Source organism: Pelophylax lessonae (genome assembly GCF_965119305.1).
Source record: "Pelophylax lessonae genome assembly, chromosome: 4".
In the NCBI taxonomy this organism is placed as follows: domain Eukaryota; kingdom Metazoa; phylum Chordata; class Amphibia; order Anura; family Ranidae; genus Pelophylax; species Pelophylax lessonae.
Window position 1 is genome coordinate 284,611,735 of NC_138771.1, and position 24,827 is coordinate 284,636,561.

The 24,827-nt window shown below is 42.9% G+C and overlaps 1 pseudogene across 1 annotated transcript in view; it reads right to left on the reverse strand.

The window, feature by feature from the left end:
* Positions 1-398: 398 nt before the first annotated feature.
* The window catches only part of LOC309554587 (mismatch repair endonuclease PMS2-like), a 92,354-nt pseudogene continuing 67,925 nt past the window's right edge, over positions 399-24,827 (reverse strand). Inside the window, exon 3 of the transcript in view lies at positions 399-451. The product of the transcript in view is annotated as a mismatch repair endonuclease PMS2-like (transcript). The remainder of the gene's footprint in view (positions 452-24,827) is intronic.

Here is a 24,827-nt window from a genome sequence, read left to right on the forward strand (position 1 = left end):
GTGATGCATTTTTTTGGCACTTATGCCGTCTTTGTTTTTCCCCTGGACATCTGACTGGATAAAAACACTTACCACAGGCTCATTGCTTTTCTGATGCACTTTTGCCTCTTATTTTCATAGAGAGGTGCATTTTTTTTTTTTTTTACTGCACTAAAATGCACCAAAATACAGCAAGCAAGAGTTTTTAAAAATGCAAATACCAGTGTGAAAAGTTCCACAAGATTTAAAGGGATGCATTTTTCATGCATTTTTATTCTGCTTTTTGACCTGAAAAACTGATCGACAATGAGTCCTTGTTAAAAGGCCCTTATTGTGTTTGGGTTGGATGGAGGTAGATCCATCAGAATCTCCACATAGTAACATAACTAATTAAACAAAAAATAATTTTGTTCAAATCGTTATGATGGATCCGCCTCCATCAAACCCAAACAGAGTGGGTTAGGACAGTAATCTGCAAAAATAAGGAATCAACACATTAAAATGAATATACCCAAACTTCCAAAATAACATCAGAAATACAAATTGATTCGGAACAATGAATATGAGAAAATGACCTGAATATATGAAACAAATTCTGAAAGTTAAATATTCTAGCATAACAAATATGACAAAACTAAATCATTACCTTAATGATCGAAAAGGAAAAGAAACTAATTTTTCTATCCTGCACATCTCTAACCAATATGTTATAAAAGTCCATAAATTATCCAAATGTGAATTCGTCACCATAAACAGGAATTAAAACCACCCACCAAGTGCCGCCACCACATGAAATGCTGCTCATCATATCATAATGACCCCGAAACACAGAAAGGTAAATAAACATTTAAATGTGTCCACAAGGGTGTCCAAAGAAAAGTCTTGAGATGTTATATGACTTTCACACTCTCCAAAGAATCCAAAAAGTACCCACAATAGTGAATTACTGTCTAAAAAACTTTATTTAATATAAAGGAAAGGAAAATTACATTCTTGCATGTATTAACACTCTAATTAAAATCTCACAAATTGACTCCAATTAGCAGACTTCAAAATATAATAATGTTTCTAGATCCTGCCAATATATTTTTTCATAGGACTTCCTGAGGGGCATTACAATCGGACGCAATCGTCTGACACGGTTACATCCGAGAATTGAAGCCCACCCACACCACAGCTGTTCTTGCTTACCAACTCCCCAATCCTGAATTCCCCGAAAAAGGCCAATGCAAAAGCCACAGTACACAGCCTCACCTCTAGGCAGAAGAACAAACCCTGTGCAAAAACTAGCTCCTGAAGCAAATCGAAGGAAACCGGGCACCTGGTATCCAGCTGCACACGCCCACACTGAAATCCCTTCATGGCCTGTCTTACCATAAAGTCTTTGGTCACATCACTCAGGCCACACAGCCGGAAAAAGAAAGCCAAGGCAGCCAAACTCCTGTCCATCTTCTAAACTGATGTGCCCTGGGTAAATTCTGTCCCAATAAAATATAACAACAAAGACAATCGATTCGAAGTGGAAAAACATCCACCATCTGAACTTTCCAATGTGGACCACTCACTCCAAACCAACGAATATGCTGCCAATGTGCCCTCACACACAGAGCGATGTAATAGCTCTCCAGCTATTCCAACGCCAGTCTCCACAGCCATTTGGGACAAGGAACCCCGCCCTTCTCCGCTGCCAGCCTTCAGAACGTTTCCCGCTAAAAACGAAACAAAGAATCTGCGATGGAATTCAATACACCTGGGGCATGAACAGCTTGCACAAAACAATTCAAACCTAAACAACGCAAAACAAGGTGACGCAATAAGTGCACAACTGACAGCGAAGAGGCAGACAGGCTGGACACAACTTCCACTACCCCCAGGTTATCGCAATGAAAACAAATCGGATGACCGCGATATTTGGAGTCCCAGAATTCTACGCCTACCAAAATTGGAAACAGCTTCAATAACACCAAGTTCCAAAAGAACCCTGCTGCTCGCCATTCCTCGGGCCAAGCAGCTGTGCACAATGCCCCTTGACAGAAAGCACTAAACCCGGAACTTCCCGCAGCATCAGTGTAAAGGGCGATGTAGAAAGATGACCCAACCGGAGCCATCCACAAAGATCTGCCATTATAGGAGGCAAGAAACTCATCCCAAACCCCCAGATCGGCCTGATGTAGTGATGCGGCACTGTTGCCCCTGACGTAGTGGCGCTGAGATGACGACAGAAGATACACCCCATAGGCATAATGTGGCAGGCAAAACTAAGCTTACTCAATAAAGACTGCAATTGTTTAAGCCTAACCTTTTTCACCAACCTGGCCTGCCCAACCATCTGACGCAAATCCTCCAATTTGTCAAGCGGCAAGTGCCAGAGGTATCTGAACCATTTTGCAATTCCAACGTGTGTAACAACACAAAACAAACTGAGGAATCTTGGGGGCCAATACAAAGAAAATCATCTAGATCAGTGGTTCTCAACTCCAGTCCTCAGGACCCACTAATAGGTCTGATTCTAAGTATTACCTTGGTGAGATGCAGACTAGAGTACTGCAATCCCTGAGCAGCAAATTATATCACCTGTGATGTATTTCAGTTATCTTGCAAACCTGGCCTGTTAGTGAGTCCTGAGGACCGGAGTTGAGAATAGGGATGATCGAACGGTTCGGGTCGACCATCGGTTCGACCCGAACATTGGGTGTTCGAGGTTCGGCCGAATTTAGAACTTTTTGCCCAAAAAGTTCGGAATTCGGCAACCAAAACCGACCAAAATGCAATGGTTCAGGAAATGGGCTTTAAAAGCCCGTGATTGGACCAGAACCATTAGCAAAAGTCAATTGAGGGAGCAGGAAAATGCTAGGAATGTGATTGGAGTGACTAGGGGGTCCCTAGGCCAATCATTAGTGAATACGCCCCCCAGTATATAAGATAGCCCCCGCCAAATTCCTAGCATTGTAATACAGGACATGGAAGAGAGTGGAAGCAGTTCTGTTAATTTTACTTTAAAAGTGTCATTTAGCATTTATTAGTGTGAGGAAAAGGATATCTAGTGTAGTTAGGGTGCTCTTTTACACTTTAGTTAGCTTCAAAAATGTAGTTTCTGTAGGGAAAGTGTGAAGTGTCAGGGTGACCGTAATGTAGTGTAGGGTTAACTGACTGCTATGGCAGGGTGACCAAACCCTTCCATATCAGGGTGACCGTAATGTAGTGTAGGGTGAACTGACAGTGACTGCTATGGCAGGGTGACCAAACCCTTCCATATCAGGGTGACCGTAATGTAGTGTAGGGTGAACTGACAGTGACTGCTATGGCAGGGTGACCAAACCCTTCCATATCAGAGTGACCGCTATAGAGAAAAGATAGTTTCTCTCAAGTCACTTTCGCTGCAGTAATATGGCTTCGCCCGTCAGCTTGCTTTTTGGCTGCAGGTGTCTATAGTGATTTTTTGAGCACATGTTTGGAGTCAGGCATGACATCTGAACATGTGTATAGGGGGTATATATACACACCCATGTATGTATATATATACACCTAGACATATATAGGTGTGATAGTTGCAGAAAACACTAGTTGCGCTAATGAAATAATTAACACCAATATAGTTACGCTCTTATCACACCTATATATGTCTAAGTGTAAAATACATATAAGTATGTGTGTATATGTATCACTATACACAAGTTCAGATGTTTTGCCTGCCTCCAAAGAACCCAAAAAAATGCCCAAAAAAAACGCTAGTGTCAAAAAAAAAAGGCACAGGTGTGTTGTTGCAGGCATTTTTTGGGGGTTTTTGGAGGCAGGCAAAACATCTGAACTTGTGTAAACACACATACTTATATGTATTTTACACTTAGTCATATATAGGTGTTATAGGAGCGTAACCATATTAGTGTAAATGATTTCATTAGCGCAAGCAAATATTTCTGCTACTATCACACCTATATATGTCTAGGTGTATATATACATATAAGTATGTGTGTATATATATACACCCGTATACACAAGTTCAGATGTTTTGCCTGCCTCCAAAGAACCCAAAAAAATGCCCAAAAAACCGCTAGCGCCAAAAAAAACCCACCCAGGTGTGTTGTTGCAGGCATTTTTTTGGGTTTTTGGAGGCAGGCAAAACATCTGAACTTGTGTATACGGGTATATACACACACATATTTATATGTATATACACACCTAGACATATATAGGTGTGATAGTAGCAGAAATATATGCTTGCGATAATGAAATCATTTACACTAATATGGTTACGCTCCTATAACACCTATATATGTCTAAGTGTAAAATACATATAAGTATGTGTGTGTACACAAGTTCAGATGTTTTGCCTGCCTCCAAAAACCCCCAAAAAATGCCTGCAACAACACACCTGGGTGTTTTTTTTTTTTTTGACGCTAGCGTTTTTTTGGGCATTTTTTTGGTTCTTTGGAGGCAGGCAAAACATCTGAACTTGTGTATAGTGGTATATATACCACTATACACATGTTCAGATGTTTTTCCTGCCTCCAAAGAACCCCAAAAAATGCCCAAAAAAATGCTTGCTACTAAACCGGCAAGGTGTGAAAAGCGAGAAGCCACTAACCTGTTCTATAAGTGACCTAATACAAACAATCTTTTTTATGGTTCTGGACATACTACAGAGCTGAAACTTCACAGATACACTTTTTAGACCCTCGAGATACTAAATCCAAAGAATTTTTTTATTTTTTTTTTAATTTTTTTTTTAATTTTTTCAATAATTGGCTCTCTATCAAAAAAGACAATTTTTAAGAACTTTTTTGTGTGATTTTGTGTCTGGGGTGTCTAAAAAGTGTACCTGTAACGTTTCATCTCTGTAGCATGTCCAGAACCATAAAAAAAAAGAGATTGTTTGTATTAGGTCACTTATAGAACAGGTTAGTGGCTTCTCGCTTTTCACACCTTGCCGGTTTATTAGCAGGTGTTTTTTTGGGCATTTTTTGGGTTCTTTGGAGGCAGGCAAAACATCTGAACTTGTGTATAGTGGTATATATACCACTATACACAAGTTCAGATGTTTTTCCTGCCTCCAAAGAACCCAAAAAATGCCCAAAAAAACGCCTGCTATTAAACCGGCAAGGTGTGAAAAGCGAGCAGCCACTAACCTGTTCTATAAGTGACAAAATACAAACAATCTTTTTTTTATGGTTCTGGACATGCTACAGAGCTAAAACTTCACAGGTACACTTTTTAGACACCCCAGATACTAAATCCAAAGAATTTTTTTTTTTTTTTTTTTTTTTTCAATAATTGGCTCTCCATCAAAAATTACAATTTTTAAGAACTTTTTTTTGTGTGATTAATAGTCCCTAGGGTATGACCCAGAACCCTAGGCACTTTTTATGGGCATTTACTGGGTTTTAGGGCTTCAAAATTGTGTTTTTTGATTACCGAAGTTCGGGTCCCATTGATTTCAATGGGGTTCTGAAATCCGGGCCGAACTTTCGGGAAGTTTGGATGTTCTGGCCGAACCAAACTTTTGAAAAGTTCGATCATCCCTAGTTGAGAACCGCTGATCTAGATAATGAATCACCGATTGTAATTGTGTTTCCCTCCTCACCACCGATTCCACGAAGGTGCTCAAAACCTCAAAATATGCGCAGAAAATGGAACATCCCATCGGAAGACATTGGTCAAAAAAAAAACTGCCCCCCCCCCCAAAAAAAAAAAAACAGCACATTTTGGCTCACCAGATGGACTGGCAGCAAACAAAAGGCAGATCCAATATTTGTCTTTGCCAACAATGATCCCCGGCCATAACGCTGCACCCAACCAACCACCACATAAAAGGAGATATAAGACACAGAGGTCAGATCAGGTGAAATGGCGTCATTCACTGAAACTCCTTTCAGCTATGACAAATGGTGTATCAGCCTAAATTTGTTAAGTTCCTTTTTAGGGACTACCCCCAAGGGAGACACATGTAAAAAATGGACTGGGAGGATGGTTGAATGGTCCAGCCATTCTTCCAAGTTCCACCTCCTTAGCCAATTTGGCAGAAACAACCTGAGGATACTGAAGCGTTGATTTTAAATTCCTAGGCAGCGAAGATTGAGCCACTGGCAAAGAACAAGCAATGCGAAAGCCATGGGCAAAACTATCAGCCAAGAAAATTACCGCCTCCCTCTGTGGATATCTTCCTAGATACGGCACCATCGAGGGAAGGCTTACTGGCCTTCTCTTTTTTTGAAGCACACTCACCGGGCTGGGACTTCCCTCTCGAAAAACATTTGGCATAACTGTGGGAGCCCCCGCCACTGGAGCACTCATGGTGGAAACGACAGGTTATGCCAAAACGGCATGACCCCTCGTTAAACTGCCCAAATAATCTTTTTTTATGGGCAGCTGACTGTCTAGCAGCCCCTGAATCGCTGGCCCCTCCAAAAAAGGGCTGCCCCTAAGCCCTCGTTTGCACCATGAGCTTCATCCAAAGCCTAATGTCCTTATGATCCCAGCACGAGCCCGGCCGCAAGGCCTTATGTTGGTGGAACTGCTCGATATAGCAAAGCCAAGCAGTACCCCCATATACTCTATACGCTTCACCAATAGTGTCCAGATAGCAGAAAAGTGGAGAACAATTCTCCAGGGCTTTTTCGCCAATGAAGCTCGCCAGGATAGCGAAAGCCTGAAGCCAATTAGTAAAAGTGCGGGGTATAAGCCGCCAATGACGCTTCTCCTCTTCCTCTTTTTTTCTCTCATCCGCTTTCCCCTTCTCTATATTACATTTTTCTAGGGGCAAGAGGGAGAATATTTGATATATTCCAAATTTTTTCCCTAACCTCTTGCTTAAGATTGACCCCCAGCAGGCCCTCAAAGGACACGTAAATTTCACACACATCCGCCAATAGCACCCTATCCTTCCGAAACTCCTTTGCCTTGTGGGGTTCTGATCCCCCAACTGCCTCTATCTGCGACACAGACTCAATGCTGGTAAGCGTGGATGCAATTGTTGCATTCCCAATGGCTGCCTCCCTGCATCAGGCTCTAATGTGGCCTTCCCCCTGTAGTAATCGGCACCGCTGAAGGTGGCGGAGAAGAAACCACTAAGCCCACCTCACCTACTGTGGAAGCAGCAGGGGCCAACACACCCGTCGACCCCTGAGAGGAGGAAGAAAGCCCAGCCATATCACAATGGGCCAAAAACTCCCAAAAATCTGCAAAAATGCATTCAAAGCTGGCGCACCACCAAGGTCCCCACGGAAGATCCCAAAGGAACCTGCAAGCCAGAAGGCTCCTAAATATCCCGCCATCTTAACACTCCCAAATGAACCCCGCCTTGCCCTGAACTAACCCCGGAACCCTTAAAGTCAGAAACAATTAAAGAATGTGACTTACCAGGCTGCTGCCGTGCTGAACCATGATCAGCCGCGCGTCCGGATCCTAGCTGGCTCCGCAAGGCAGGGTGCCTCTCCAATGACCGCCCGGTATCATCTTCACTGGAGACCTCCCCACATTCACCTGTAGACTCCTGCTGCATTCTGTGCCTCTTGGGCCCTGCATTCCAGTGACTCTGGCCCAGGGCTCCCAGAAGCCTCCTCATCAGCCCCAACCACGTTGGGTGAAGCTGAGGAGCTGTGGGGTAACTTAGAACCCCAAGCCACAGCAGAGTTAGGCTGTCTCTTTAAGGGCACTGAGCCACCAGCTGTCCGACGTCCACTTGGAGTAAGCAAGCAGCGGCGCTGAAGAACCAGCAAAGGGCACCAAATCCCTCCTGCTGCTTGTAGCTGTGTGTGTCCCCCGCTGAGCTCCTCTCTGCACAGAAGCCACAGAGAGAGCAGACAGCTCCAGGTCCCTGTGGTGGCAGTGGGAGGGGTTGGTGAGTGGTCCTCTCTCCAGGTGACCGGCATTCAAGGCAGACATCCCACTGGATGGGAGAGGGGGCAGCTGAGGGGCCAGGACACATGCCACTGCCCGTTCCAGAAGGACTCCTACACTGAGCCGATCCCCTGCTCGGATATTCAGCAGCCAAAAGCTCTGGTAGGGAGGGAGTGTAATAGCTGGATTCCCTCTCCCCTGGTGGGTTCCGTTGGTGATGAGGTATCCTCCCAGGACCTCTGCTGCGGTTAAAAGCAGGCAATCCTGCAGCAGACCGTGGAGGGTCCCTGATGGGGCTCCCACGTGGTCGCTGGACAAGAGGGGGCAGGTGAAGGGCTCAGGTGCTCAGGAGGGCAGACTCTTCTAGCCCATTTTGGAGCAGGTGGGGAAGCAGCAGAGAAGGGAGCCACTTTCCACCCCCCCAGAATGTCTGACAGCTGCTGCTGCAGCCATTGTGGACCCCGAACTTCAGCTGTGGCCTTGACCTGGGCTAACAACAGGGCCTCCATATCACTCATCCTGTGTCTCTCTACTAGCAGGGAGAAGCATTCAAAATTACCTCTTCTCCTGAACTTCCTTGGATTAATAAAAACATTACCTGCCTACACAGACCCTCACATCTGGACCCTGCCCATCCAGCTTCTGCCTCCAATCAGGTAAGGCCTACTCCCCTTCCTGCTATGCTGACTTAGCTGACCCTTCCCTGACCCTGTTTCTTCCTTAGTCATGCAGCCCTTTCGACTATTCTCTCCTACAGGTCTCATTTTTACACAGCTCCAATGAAACTTGCTTTATTCTGTGTTATTTAATTATCTCTTTTGATCAAAGTGTCATCTAGTGCCCATACTACAGTATTTCTTTTACAACTGAATCAGGGAAAAAATGAATTGTATTACTGTGTATATAATTTTTGAGTGCTTCTTTATGATTTGAATGTTTTCACTTAAAAAAAACGTTCCCTTGCTGAATGGTATTTTTTTTTTTTTCATTCGTACATTTCCCCGCAGGAAGTTTGCAGCTCCCCATTCCCTTTGTTTGACAACACCTTGCCTGTTACCCTTTGAAAATGGCCAGAACTGATTTTTAAAATTTTCCCCTTATTGACTTCAGTGGGGTTCACAGATTGCAGATTATACAATGAGTTTGCCGAACAGCCCACAGATAAAATCCAAGCACATTGATCAGTAATTCACTTGTATTAAGAGAGAGTGGTACTGACATCATGACATTCCACTACTTCCTGCACTGTTTAGAACCATCCACCAGCAAGAGGACTCTGCAGGTCTTATGACTGGCATTAAAACTTTGAAAATACATAAGTTGTAAAATAAAAATAAAAAACATATTAGTTTTTGTATTCGTTAGCCCTTATCACTTTCAAAATAAACTAGACAAAGCTAAATATATTTAATATCTGCTCATTTTTTATTAAAATAATAAGAAACACTGTTTCTATGTGCATAGGTAAAAAACAAAACCAAGTTGCATTATTGGTATGTATTGTTTCCATTAAGGTCATGTTGCAAGTTCATTGCCATAATAAGATGTTCTGTAGGACAGTTGGAAGGGGATATCTATGTTTGTTGGAAAAGGTAATTAATACATGTATTAAGGTAGAAATATTGCAAGCAGACTGACATCCATTTAAACCACTAGTCCCAAGACATGTATATTTCTAGGAGGGAAAAGAAGTTGTGCTGAAACACATTCTGTTACAGAATGAAGCTCTAATGATTTAGAACTGCTAAGAGCTACATGGCAACACAATTTCCCTAGGAGCAACTCAAAAGAAGAGCAGGATTTCAGGGATCTCAGTTCCCTTTAGAAAACATCTTCAGAAAGAAAATACGTAAAACAAAAAGTTCATTGCCCTTGAAGTTCTATTTTTGTCATCGTGTCTTAACCTTTAGAGTTCATAGAACTATAACCCTGTTATCCAGAAATGTATATTTTTCTTAGTTTATTCTTCATTAGTCATAGCAATTTAAAAGCACAACCACCCACAATTGTTAAGGTTTATTCTAGATATCTATGTTTAAAGCATCAAATATATATTTTACAGAACTACTGAGATATTGACCTCAAATTTATTTTGACACTAAAGTGGACATGTGTACTGCCACTTTATATATTTGTAACAGGTTTCCTTGAAATCCTGCCCTCTCTTCCGCTCATTCATTGTGCCTTCCCTGCACTCCCTTGATTTAGCATTTTCTCTTAGGGAGCATGGTTGCAATTGGTAAATCTCTAAGTAAATGACAGGGTCTATAGGGGAAAAAAGGTATTAGGAGTATTTTTTCTGTAGAAAAATAAAAACTAAAAACATATCCATGATGTATCATCAATTGCAAAATATAAAATCAAAGCAAGAGTTACTAATAATCTATTACCTTTTCCCAGTAGGATCTTTAAGAAAGTTGCATGTGTATCTGAATTCCCATTTGTAGTAGCTACCTGTTACTAGTGCAAAGCTAGTAACAGGTATAGGTACTAGTACAAGTACCAAACCTCTTTCCCCGTAAGAGAGGAACGGGTGTTTGTCATCCAATACAAGAGAGCAGTACAAGTTCTAAAGAGAAGTGGTTAGGCTACTATACGAGATAAGGAGAGAAAATGGACTCCCCCCAACACTGTGATAATGCTCACTCATAAAGTGATCTGGACTTGATGGAATGATACAGAAATACACAGTTAGACAGCAAGGTGGGATAGGTGAATTAATAAAGTAAAAAAAGGGGAAAAAATTGATAAATCCTAAAAAAAAAAAAAAACATACCAAGTCATGCACCTCTTTAACCACTTGCCTACAGTGCACTTTCACCCCCTTCCTGCCCAGACGAATTTTAAGCTTTCAGCTCTCTCACACTTTGAATGACAGTTACTCAGTCATGCAACACTGTACCCATAAAAAATTGTGTCCTTTTTTCACACAAAAAGAGCTTTCTTTTGGTGGTATTTAATCACTACTGGGTTTTTGTGCTATAAATAAAAAAAGACTGAAAATAGTGTGAAAAAACACATTTTTCTTTGTTTCTGTCATAAAATTTTTACTGCTACTTATTTTTGGTAAAAATAACCCAAATAAGTGTATATGTCTTTGTGAAAGTTACAAAGTCCACAAGCTATGGCGCTAATCATTGAAAATTGATCACACCTGATCACACCTGATGTACTGAAGGCCTATCTCATTTCTTGAGACACTAACAAGCCAGGAAAGTACAAATACCCCCCAAATGACCCCTTTTTGGAAAGTAGATATTCCAAGGTATTTAATAAGAGGCATGGTGAGTTTTTTGAAGTTGTAATTTTTTCCCACAATTCTTTGCAAAATGAAGATTTTTTTTTTTTTTTACAAATTGTCATATTAACAGGTTATTTCTCTCACACAGCATATGTATACTTGCAACTACACCCCAAAACACATTCTACTACTCCTCCTGAGTATGTCAATACCACATGTGTGAGACTTTTTCACAGCCTAGCCACCTACAGAGGCCTAACATCCAAGTAGCACCTTCAGTCATTCTAGGAGCATAAATTACACATATAATTTCCTGACAACCTATTGCACTTTTGAAGGCCCTGGAGAACCAGGACAATGGAAACCCCCATAAATTGACCCCATTTTGGAAAGCAAACACCCCAACATATAATTTTTGAGGCATAATGAGTCTTTTGAAAATGCCATTTTTTCCACAAGTTTTTGCAAAATGTGGAAAGAAAATGAAAATGCTTATTATTTACACAAAGTTGTCCATTTATGCAATATTTCTAACACATAGCATGTACATAGCAGAAATTTCACCCCCAAAATACATTCTGCTATTCCTCCTGAGTGTGGCGATACCACATGTGTGAGACTTTTACACAGCCTAGCCACATACAGAGGCCCAACATCCAAGTAGCACTATACACAAAGTTGTCCATTTATCCACTTTAAGACTAGGCCTATTTTTGACACTTGGTGTTTACAAGCTAAAATCATTGTTTTTGCTAGAAAACTACTTAGAACCCCCAAATATTATATATTTTTTTTAGCAGAGACCCTGGAGAATAAAATGGAGATCATTGCAATCTTTTTTATCACACCATATTTGCGCAGCAGTCTTCAAACGCAATTTATTTTGAAAAAATGCACTTTTTTGAATTAAAAAATAAGAAAACAGTAAGGTTAGCCCAATTTTTTCCATAATGTCAAAGATAATGTTACGCCGAGTAAATAGATACCCGACATGTCATGCTTCAAAATTGCGCACGCTCGTGGAATGGCGACAAACATTGGTACTTAAAAATCCCCATAGGCGACATTTTAAGAATTTCTACAGGTTACCAGCTTAGAGTTACAGAGGAGGTATAGGGCTCAAATTATTTGTAACGATTGCGGTGATACCTCACATGTGTGGTTTGAACACCGTTTACATATGTGGGCGGGACTTGCATATGCGTTCGCTTCTGCGCGCGAGCTAACGGGAACAGGGCACTTTAATTATTTTTTTTCCAATTTATTTTATTTATTATTTTTACACAGTTTTCAAAAAAAAAATGTTTTGATAATTTTTATTGCTATTACAAGTAATGTAAACATCCCTTGTAATAGAAATAGGCATGACAGGTCCTCTTTATTGTGAGATCTGGGGTCAAAAAGACCTCACACCTCACAACTACACAAAAAAAGAAAAAAAAAGAAAAAAAAATTGTTGAAAAAAAAATTATCTGCTGCCATAACCCCAGTATTTAGCTTTAAATGGCCGACATATATAGTTGTTAGGCGGTCGGTAAGTGGTTGCATGTATACAGCAAAAATTGCACCCCAAAATACATTCTGCTACTCCTCCTAAGTATGGTGATACCACATGTGTGAGACTTTTACATAGCCTGACCACATACAGAGGCCCAACATTCAAGTAGCACCGTCAGGCATTCTGAGAACATAAAATATACATCTAATTTCCTGACAACCTATCATTTTTGAAGGCCCCACATATTTCTAACACATAGCATGTACATACCAAGAATTACACTACAAAATACATTCTATAAAGGAAAGTGTAAAAAAAAATATTATCTGTGGTTTTAGTAGTGCAGTTGTCCACAAGGGAGAGCATTGGTCCAGGCAGCAGGCAGGGACATGCTTAGCGACTACAATAGCAATTGGGATATTGTCAGCACAGCCACAGCATTTGTCCAAAGGAATTTTACAGGCAGAGACATGGTCAGCAAAGCCATAATATTGGTCCCGATACACTGTTACCTGCAGACAATCATTGTACCACTTTCCTGCCCTTCATTAACATACTGCCTCTTGCTACAGCTAATTTCATGTGGCAGGCAGAGGCATGATGGTAGTAAGTCAGCTGAGGGCCTTGGTCAGGTAAGACCTGGGGACAGAGGTAAAGGCTTCTCCCACCCAAATCTCTTTGAAGCCTCCGGACTCCAGACCCTAATCCGGAATTTACGAAAACCCGGAGAGAACCAAAAAATTGTTTTTCTCCATTCAGAAAAACAATTCTGGAGCCCCTCACATATGTGAGACCCCTGTGTACTACAGAAGCAGGGCAACAGATCAGTTCAAGCGGTAGGCAGAAGCATAGTCAGTAAAACATGCCAGGGTCAGTTCACTTGCAAGCAGTCCAAGCAGCAGGCAGAAGCCTAGTTGATAAAACAGGCCAGGGTCAGTTCACAGGGAAGCAATCCAAACAGTAGGAAGAAGCGTAGTTGATCAAACAGGCCAGGGTCAGTTCACGGTGAAGTAGTCCAAGTGGTAAGCAGAAGCGTAGTTGATAAAACAGGCCAGGGTCAGTTCATGGGGAAGCAGTCCAAACAGTAGGAAGAAGCGTAGTTGATCAAACAGGCCAGGGTCAGTTCACGGTGAAGTAGTCCAAGTGGTAAGCAGAAGCATAGTGGAAAAACAGGCCAGGGTCAGTTTATTTGGAAGGCAATGGCATGGTTATATGAGGAAACATGGAAAATGGTCAGCACAGACGAAAACGGGGAAATTATTAAAATATGGGCTAGTATTATATGCATGTATGATAACGTCTGAAGCATTCTCCAATGCACAGGCCAGGTTGGGAGCGACAGTCCGGACAATGGTAGCTGGTATCTTTACGAAATCCCCTTTTTCTGCATACACGGCATCTTTTTTTGGCATCTTGGGCCTGCTTCAGACGGTGGAATGTTGTCTGGGAAGTTGCACTCATGAAGTCGGCTAACAGCATCAGAACGAAGGTTTTCTGGGGGGGGGGTCCTTGTTGGTAGATGAGGGACGTGACAGTTTCTTCAATGAATTTTAGGAAGGAGATGGGGCTTTCAGTGGATTTGGCGTAGATAACATAAGCATTATAAAAGGCCAAATCCCGCCCTGTCACTGTTGCAAATATATATGCCCCTAATTGTAAACAGGTACCGTTTTTCCATTCTGTCTGCCAAGAGCTGCTCGACTTTGCTTCGGGGATGCTGATACTTCGGGGAGATTTCAATACCCCTCTCCAACCACTCGTGGATTCCTCCACCGGTTCCTCCATTCTTCCCTATCGAGCTTTGCGTCAAATTGCTGCTCAGCTACAATCTCTGCGACTTTACGATTCCTGGAGGTTATAGAACCCCGCAATGCGGGATTACACGTTCTTCTCTGCACTTCATGGAAAATTTTCAAGAATCGATTTACTTCTTCCTCTCCCAGCCTGATATCCCGTTGCTGACCTCGGCTACCATTGAACCACGGGTTTTTTCGGACCATAACCCCATCACCATGACCCTCACGTTCCCTCTTCTAGATACCAGATGCAAATCCTGGGGCCCTCTGAACCCCTCTTTGTTGAAGGACCAGGCGGTGTCCGCAAAACTCCGCAATGTCCTGTCATCCTACTTTTCGGAAAATGACACTCCGGACTCTAGCCCACTAGGACAGTGGGAGGCGCATAAATGCGTACTCAGAGGGGAACTTCTATCCCTCTCAACCTCGCACAAGAGATCCAGACAGGCGACGATCGACGGTCTTTACGAGAGACTCGGCGACCTAGAGAGGGCCCACAAACGTTCTCTTGCCGCTGCTACCCTTGCTGAACTCACGGAGGTTCGCCGTGAGATCACAGATTATAGAGGCTCAGAGTCATTGGAGTTTAGCCTTGGGTCGGAAGATTTTCTACGAGCAGGGGAAAAAATGCGGACGTCTTCTGGCTCGGGCAGTCCAGGCCCAGAAGAAGTCCGCTAATATACATTTCATAAGGGACGAGGCAGTCTCGAAATACTGCTCGAACGTGGATATTGCAAAACAATTCGAATCCTTTTACCACTCGCTCTATAATCTGACCTCTACACCTCTGTCTCAGGCATCGTCGTCCCATCGCAAGGAAGCCCTGAAGTCTTTCATCGAGAGTCATGGGCTCCCGCGCCTGCCAGCTTCAGCAGTGTCCATCTTGGAATCACCTCTTTCCAAGGAGGAATATGGTAGGGCGGTCAAGGAAATGAAACTGGGTAAATGTCCCGGCCCGGACGGCTTCTCCCTGCAATATTATCGCACTTTCTCCGATATCATCAGACCGCACTTCCTGAAAGCTTTACGGTCCTTGGCCGAGGCTCCCCACCACTCCTCATCGCTATTGGAAGCACACATCACGGTATTGCCCAAGGAAGGGAAAGACGCCGCTCTGGTCGGGAATTATCGTCCCATATCCCTGCTGAATGTGGACATCCTAATCTGTGCCAAGATGCTGGCTAACCGTCTACTCCCTCACTTGCCCTCTCTTGTCTCTCTGGACCAGGTGGGCTTCATCCCAGGAAGGGAGGCTAGGGACAACACCACAAGGGCTCTGAATATACAGCATTGGCTTACCTCCCGTGGTGTCCCTGGGTTCTTCCTATCGTTGGATGCTGAGAAGGCGTTTGACAGAGTGGCCTGGGACTATCTGATGTCGACCCTGGAGGCTCTGGGCTTGCAGACCCGTATGCTTTTGAGCATCCACGCTCTATACACGAACCAGATAGCCAGGGTCCGAGTCAATGGCCATTTGTCGGACGCCTTCAGCCTCTCGAACTGCATCAGGCAAGGGTGCCCTTTACCCCCGATATTGTTCATCCTTTTGCTGGAACCCTTTCTGAACATGATCTGTACTAACCCGGAAACACAGGGGATCCAAATCACAGGTATCACGCACAAAGTCGCAGCTTTTGCGGACGACATGCTGCTTTTTCTTTCACAACCTCACCTCTCACTTTCGCTCCTGTTACGTGACTTGGAGAAGTTCAAACTCCTGTCAAATTTACAGATCAACTACGTTAAATATCTGGCTCTTAATGTCTCTCTCCCCCAGGCAGAGGTGGATCGGTGCCGATCCAACTTCCCTTTTAAATGGGCGTCTGACACTATCCCGTACCTGGGTGTTCTTATCCCTCACAGACTGTCCGACTTATTTCGTGCAAACTACTAACTTCTTCTAAATATATCATCGGCGCAAACCTGCGTGGGGATCCCTTCGGGTTTCATGGTTCGGACGGGCGGCCCTCCTAAAGATGACCATTCTCCCCAAGTCCTTATACCTTTTTCAAACGATCCCGATTCACCTTCCGAACTCATTTTTTTCCTCATTTAAATCACAGACCCTGAAATTTCTCTGGGGTGACAAAAGGCCCCAGATTAAATACTCTCAGCTCACGGCCCCTAAGGAGTGTGGGGGCTTGGGGCTTCCTGACTTGCACACATACTACAAGGCTTGCATTATGGGCAGACTAGTCGATTGGAATTTACATTCGCCACTGAAAGCGGTTGTGGGTTTGGAGAATGCGTTCTCAGGGTCTCCTCTACATTTGCTTTCCTGGCTCCCCCTCTCAGTGGTCCCGGAGGGCTTTAGGGGACACCCCTTGATAGGTCCACCTTTGAAACTGCACTACGCCTGGCGTAAAGCCAGGAAGATTGATCCTGCATGCGGCCCTACGATGTTGCTTCGCCTAAATCCAGCTTTTGTACCGGGCATGTCCTCTTCGTTTCTTCGTGATATTTGGCCACATGGCGAAATTCTTGCCAAGCAATTTTTCCACAGAGGCTCCCCACTGTTCTGGGAAGCTTAACCGACAGCTTCAACCGCATTTTATTCCCTTATGGACGTTCTTCCAGATCCGCCATTTTCTTTCCGCCCATTGCCCCCAGGTTCATTGGATGAGACCCCTGTCAGGCATTAAATCCATTTGCAAGCGTACTGGCCCCCAAAGGCATATTATTTCTGAACTGTATCGCCTCCTCTTTCGCCCAGGCGTGGTCCAAGGAGCTGGACCTTTCCTTCACGGACGCTGACTGGACCTCTGTTTGCCGCACCATTCAGCAATCCTCTGTCAGCGTCACCATCCAGGAAAATGGCTATAAGGTTCTCACGAGATGGTATAGGACCCCTGACCAGATACATAAATTCTGCCCGGCAGTTTCCAATGCCTGTTGGGGATGTGACAAGGACTTGGACACGATGCTCCACACATGGTGGTCCTGCCCTGTCCTTCAACCGTTCTGGTCGGAGGTACACGACATGATGAAAAGAGTAACGGCAAGGGAAATGGACTTCACCCCGACGCAATATTTTCTTCATTGGGCACCCTCTCGAAGGCGCTCCTACAGGAAGTCCTTGGCTATGCTTTCTCTCCCACATCCTAGCTTTCGCCTGCTGTCCTTCATGTTCTTACTATCTTTATCTTCCTCTTCTATTTCTGTCTCCGTCCTTGACAAAGCCTTACGCCTATGGGCGTTCCTCTGGGTCATACCCATGACAAGATACCTCACCCTGCCACTAGGCAGGCACTCTCTTTATTCTTTGGTTCTTCATCATCCTTGTCACCTTTTGTAGGTTCCCTTTGCTTCAGGGCTCTGGCACACATCAACCTGGCTAATTCTCGCCTTCTTTGTGCCGGAGTGGCACCTTATTGATGTCTTACTCAGTCATGTTGATTGCTCATAATACCTTGACGTTTTGAGGTTTCAATTTTGTATGCATTTACTGGAGCCCTAGCAATGGAACCAACCATGAGGATTATTATTTTCACTGTGTGGTATGACCCATATCACTGTTCATTTTATTGCTGATCTTTTGGTTTGCATTCAGTTTCATATGTTATTGAGCAGTTCTTTGTATTTACTGAATCTCAATAAAAAAAAATTATGAAAAAAAAAAAAAGGCCAATTGAAATAAATAAATTGCAACTTTCTTGAACCAGAAATGGGACTTCCTTGTTGCTAAGCAGGGCTGCAGCATTTGGTCATTAAAATTCACCCCCCCCCCCCCATGTAAAGATTGTAATCCTGGACGCACGTTGGCTTTTGAATGGAACCTCTGCTTCTTTGAACCTCAACTGTGGTGTCATAATGGATGGTGGACATCATATAAACATTTATACTATTCTTCCATCTCAAGGCCAGCACTTCATTGTTTCTCAAAGCTTTCACCAAGGGTTGTGGGAAGGCCTTCCTGTTCTTTCTGGTGGTTCTGCAGGCCAGGGTTTTTTCAAGGTAGAGGTGTTTGATAAAGGGCAGGCTGGTATAATAGTTATCCAGGTATATGTGGTAACCTTTCCTCAGCAGTGGGTACGCCAGGTCCCATACAACCTTTCCCTTTGTGCCAATGTAGGCCAGACAGTCAGGGGGATCGAGCTGGGAATCTCTTCATTCGTATATGCGGAACGCATACAGATATCCCGTGGCTCCAGGGCTGTATTTAAGGCAGGGCAAAAGGGGAAGCTGCCCTGGGCCCAGTCATTGTTGTGGGGCCTAAAGCAGCTGCCCCTTGAGCCTGTACTGCCTGAGAATAGTTGATAAGTGGATTTGAGAGGGCCCAAGAAAACGTTTGCCCAGGGTCCAATCAATTTTAAAGACGGCCCTGCGTGGCTCTTTCGCACAGTTTATATAATCTGACCCCATATTTGGACCTTTTGCTAGGGACATACTGTTTTATTCCTAGCCGGCCTGTAAAGTTTAGCAGGGACTGATACACACATATGTTTTAGTCAGGGACGTAAAGGTCTGCAAAACTTTTTAAAAAAAATGTATGAGGGGGCAAATTTTATATAACTTGTCATAATTTGGATGATTTGGGGGGGGGGGGGGGGCACTGGCTGTTGTCACTGAAATAAAGGAAGCGCATAATCATTTCATACCTGGACCTGGACATTAGGGAAGAATATATGGGCATGTGGTGTATGGGGTGGGTGGATCAATAGGCATGTCCTTCATATTTTTTTGTAACCCCCATGTTTATCATGAGGCCCAAAAACATTTTGAACTCCTCCAAAGTCAAATCTCTCCACTCAAATGGATGGGAATAAATGATTGGGGGTTGTTTACAATAAACTGCTGGGCATAGAGATTAGTTTGATCCACGATGAATTGCAGAAAATTGTTGAGCAAAAATAAATGGAGAAAATCAATTAATGCAAAATTCTCAGTATTGGCCTGCACACCTGGCTGTGCGGTGAAAGGGGGAATACTTGCTGATCTCGAGTGGGAGGGCAGCCATCTTGGGTTGGCAAGAGCATCTGGGAGGTGGGTAGTGGCCCTGCCTCTTGGGGGATATGACACTCCAGTGCTGGTAGTAGGGGGATTTGAAATTGGGAGTATTACCGCAGTGCTGGTGCTGGGCCTGGGCATTCGCTCCTGGGGTGTATCTCTGGTGGCAGTGCTGGTACTGGGCCTGGGCATAGGATCCTGGGGTGTACTGCTGGTGGCAGTGCTGGTACTGGGCCTGGGCATAGGATCCTGGGGTGTATCCCTTGTGGCTGCCTGGTGACTGATAGGTGGCAGGTGACGGTCACTGATGGGATGAGAGGTGACAATGACTGATGGGGTGACAGGTGACGATGACTGATGGGGTGACAGGTGACGATGACTGATGGGGTGACAGGTGACGATGACTGATTGGGTGACAGGTGACAATGACTGATGGTGTGACAGGTGACGGTCCCTGATGGGTGACAGGCGATGGTCACCGATGGGTGATAGGTGCACCGCTGATGGTACTGTTGGCAGTCTCTGGTGACAGGTGCACTTTATGGGTGGCAATTCCTGGACACTGATGAGGTGACTGTTGGGTTACAGGTGCAATTGGGGGGGGGGCTGAGGACTGTATGGGGACAGGTTTATTTTTGTGCTTTTACACTGACAGATACAGATGAGTAACTCAATGTTCCTGGCTCTTCTCTCCTCACACTGGAAACGGTGTGTGAGGGGAGAAGAGATAGTAACAGTATGTTACTGATCTGTATTTACATTTGTGAACGGCTGTGAATGGATTCTGTCTTGCTGTCATTGGCTGTTTACCACTGTCAGTGACTAGCTGTGTAGGGAACACAGCGCCACCAACATGACCGTGCAGCGCGCTCCCAATCGCGCATGCGCAGTCTCCTTTTGTGGGCAGCACTATTCTGATCGGCTGTGATTATATCACAGCCGATCACGTGGGAAACAGCCATGCCCATTGGCTGTTTCCCTCCTGTCGGTAACAGGCTGTGTCTCGGGTACACGCCGCCACCGACAGTGCAGGGAGGCGTGCGATCGTACGCCTGCCCTGCCTGAATGGGCCGCCATCATATGACATCGGCCCAGAACAATTGCCGCACCGTTCCGCCGTCATTTGACGGTGGGTGGGCGGCAAGTGGTTAAGCAAAGACTGGTGACCACAGATTACTTGTACATATTCAAGCAATGGAAATACTCAGAACATTTTTAGGAAACATGCATAACTTTATTGTAACTTAATTGTATATCAAATCCATTAGGGAAAATACTTTGTAAGGAGTAAATGCAAATACATTAAAAAAAGGAACCCCCTTCTTTCCAAATAAATTTCACTTTTTACTTTATACAACCTTTCTCTTGAGAGATTTCTACTGTTACCTCTAAAGTCCCACCAAACCAAGGGGGTTCCTTTTTTCAATTTATGACGGGATTATGGTAACCTATTACCTTGAAGTTGTCTACAATATTTCAAATGCAAATACATTAATGCTTGAATATAATTTTAAAGGGGAGGTAAACCCATAAACAAAATTTTAATCTATTGCAGTTTCCTTAGATGTGGTAGCTGAATTTGTTTTCTCTTTCATCATTTTTCCTTTACTCCTATGTAACTCTCTTGTGTTCCCCAATTTGGACTACAAAAGGGATCAAAGGAATCTTCCTCTCTGTAGAACACATTTTGGCAAGATCAACTGGTGTTTTCTGTACCTGCTGAAAATGCCTTAAACATGAAAATGCATGCAACCACTACTTCTAAGGACTGATAATATAATAAATGTTTGCTCTTAGGTTTAGATATCCTTTACTGCTACGGGGAGGCTCAGCTGTGCAGAATCACGTAAATATATGTGATTTGCATCTCCGAGTAGGGGATGTGCACGATGCCCTGGCCGTGCTGTCATTCGCTACAGCACAAGCCTGGCTAATGATTAATGGCTGGCACACACTGATCAGCTAAGCGAATGACAGAAGAGAGCCCTGTCTTGTTTACCAACACAAGGCTCTCTACAGACAGCAGCGATGTGCTGTTTTTTCTCCCTGCAAAGCAGGGAGTTAAAACTGGTACATTGCTTAGTAAAACTGCACACAGTAAACACACTAAATATTGTTAGGCACACTGTTAATCCCTTGATTGCCCCTAAATGTTAACCCCTTCCCAACCACTGTTATTAGTACATTAAAAGTGTATATTACTAGCACTGGTAACTGTATTAATGTCACTGGTGATGTCAGTGGCCCCCCTCCCCAGAGTCAGTTAGTGTCAGATTGACAGCTGCACTATGGCAGTCCCGCTATACGTTGCTAATCAACGCTGTTACCAATATAAAAACAATAACTAAATAAAAATTTTACTATCCATACCATAGTTTGTAGATGCTTTAACTTTCATACAAACCAATCAATATACAATTATAGTTTTTTTTTTTTTTTTTCATTTTTTACCAAAGAGGTGTAGCAGGATTCATTTTGGCCTAAATCTATGAAGAAATTTGATTTTTTTTTTCTATTGGAAATGTTTTATATCAGAAAGTGAAAAATATTGTTTTGCTTTTTTCCAAATTTTAAGTATTTTTTTGTTTATATAATAAAAAATAAAAAACCCAGTGGTGATAAAATACCCCCAAAAGAAAGCTCTATTTGTGGTAAAAAAATTATACACATTTTGTTTGGGTACAGAGTTGCATGACCGTGCTATTGCCAGTTAAAGTAGCACAGTGCTGAATAGCAAAAAATTGATGGGTTATGAAGGGGTAACATCTTTTAAAGCTGAAGTGGTTAATTCAGTCAGGAGCAGTATAACCTAAAGTTAGAAAAGTGTGGTTGACATGAGATGAAGAAAGGAAGCAATAATAACAGTTAGCAGTAGAAGGGAACTGGGTAGTAAAAAAAAAAAAAGTAACCTTTAACATGCATTCAATTTTTGTAGATTGTCAGTTGGGTGTAGAATGATAGTAGAGTATAGTTAGGAGATAACCAAAAACATTGGTAAAGTGGGGTACACACTTGTAGAAAATCTGCCGAAAATTCCCGTCCGAGGAAAAATCGTACGATTTTCGGCTAGTGTGTACACAACTTTCAGCAGCCGATGCCGACATTTTCAACGAAAAAAAAAACGGAGGGACAAACACCAAAATTTTTATCGTCCGTGCCCAGACAAAAAATTTTCGTTTAATACAAAAGCAAAAATTACTGCGCTAACTGAAAAAGTGTAAAAGCAGCTGACACCAATCACTAGACAAAAAAGTGATGAACAATGCAAAAAGAAAAAACAAATGTGCAGCGCCAATAGTGATGATTAGAGTCCAACAAAAATTGAAAATGTCCCATGTGAAAATCTCATATGAATGGTGATGATGGAAAAAAATCCAAATTGCAAATAAAGACTAGTTGTTCAGGAAATGCCAACACCAGTGAAGATAAAAGTGAATTGCGCTCACCAGATGGATGGGACCCCAATACCATATAGTATGGGGGGTCAAACAAGCTTGAGAGAGTAAGGATGTGTCCCAGCAGGATTCACCGACCTCGATGGATGATGTATGGACCCTTGACAGGTATGATCAATCAGAATCTCCACTTAGGCTGGCCATACATGTTCAACCTCTGTTGCACAATCCTCTGCTAGATCTACTATCTCTCTAATTTTCGTTTAATGTGTATGCAGTACGTCCGTGAAAAATCAGATACGAAAGACTGCGCATGATCTGAAGTTGCTGACAACCCGGAAGTCTGGGAACAAATGTCCCCAAAAAAAAAAAAAAAATCGGACGAGAAATTTAGTGAACATTTATACACTGTCAACTAAAAACGGTAATGAACGCTGAGCAAGAATGAGAAAAATCGGAGGATATTTCGTCCGATTTCCGTAAAGTATGTACGGGCCTTAAAGCTCTACCCTTTAAAGTCACCCTTGTAAAAAAATTTTTACTGAGGAATAGGAGTAGGAGTGACTGTCAGCCAATTGTGAAAATGAAAACAAAATTGTCTTTTTATCAACAGGATGGATAATGATGAGATAGAGCTCTAAGCCCCCGTTCACACTGGGGTGACCTGTCAGGCGACCTGGTTGCCTGACAGGTCGCCGTAGGTCGCCTCCCATATAGAAGCTATGGCTAAAAGATTAAAATTGGCATGGGCAGAAAATGGGTGAAAGTGTCCTGTATTGAAGTGGTTAAAATGCAAGGTCTGCTTAGAATTTTCAGGCTTTCCATGTAAAAACACCCTTTTGAAAGTACAGTATGTGCAAAAGGTACCTGTAAAGATTTTGAGAAAAACATACCACAAATCTTGCAAGAATATGCCCTTGCAATGGATTGCAGGATGGTCTCAGCAGATTTTGTCATCTCTGCATTCCCCAGGAATCTTCCCAAAAGATTGTGTCATCACAACCACCGATGTGGAAGTTGGAGGTAAGGTAAATATAAAATCTAACTTTTTTTTTACTAACTTTACAGGAGGTGTGGGGCCTAGAAATTATAAACAGATTATGCATTGTGCTTCAAAGTCCGCTCTGTGTCTCTGAAACAGCTGATGCATTATATCACCTGACGTTCATCAGGGGCATCTCCTCTTTGGTACAAGAACATGAGACACCTGAGAGGGGACATGATAGCGATTTACAAATACCTCAATGGTGATCTCAGCATAGGAAAAAAACAATTTAGTCTCAAGGAGTGTAAGAGGACACGTGGCCACACAATGAGATTAGAGGAGAGGCGGTTTAACCTTAAGCTACATAAGAGTTTTTTTTTACTGTAAGGGCAATAAGATTGTGGAACCCTCTTCCACAAATCGTGGTAACTGCGGGGAGTATGGCTACTTTAAAAAGACTCTTGGATGTGCATCTCAAAGATCACAACATTCAGGGGTATGGGAAATGAATACGTCCACACACAACTACACGGGTTGAACTAGATGGACTGTTGTCTTTATTCAACCTCAACTACTATGTAACTATGTAACATGCTGATTTTGTCAATGAGATATCCATCCATACACAGTTTAAGATCATGGAGGGAGATTAAGAAATTACTTTTGGCCTACCTGTACACAGGCTGTAATTCTGAAGCAGTGTGTTCCAGTCCATTAGGTGGTTGGAGTTCACCTGAAGTACTAAGTGATTAAATAGTATTCAAGATTAAAGATAGAGGATATTGTATTGCTTTACTTCACTTGATTTTCATATTTTATTTGTTAAATGTGATTATGTTGTTTGCTGCCTAATTTAATTTGTTATCATAATACAGTATATATTTTGTTAAGATTTACAGCACATATACATATTTATGCACACTGAATAGTTACATAGTAGCACAGTGTTAGTATAGATTTGTGAGTGAAATTCATTTTTTTCTTTATTTTCTAATACTGCTGTGAAGTGGGGAAGTGCTGAATTCTGTGTTGTTGCATAACTCTTCTGTTAAAATATTTATCTAGACACATTTATAGATGTGTATTCTGGTAAAATGCAGTATGAAAGATCACTAGTCAGCATGCTTTTTTATTTTTCTTAGAAAAAGAA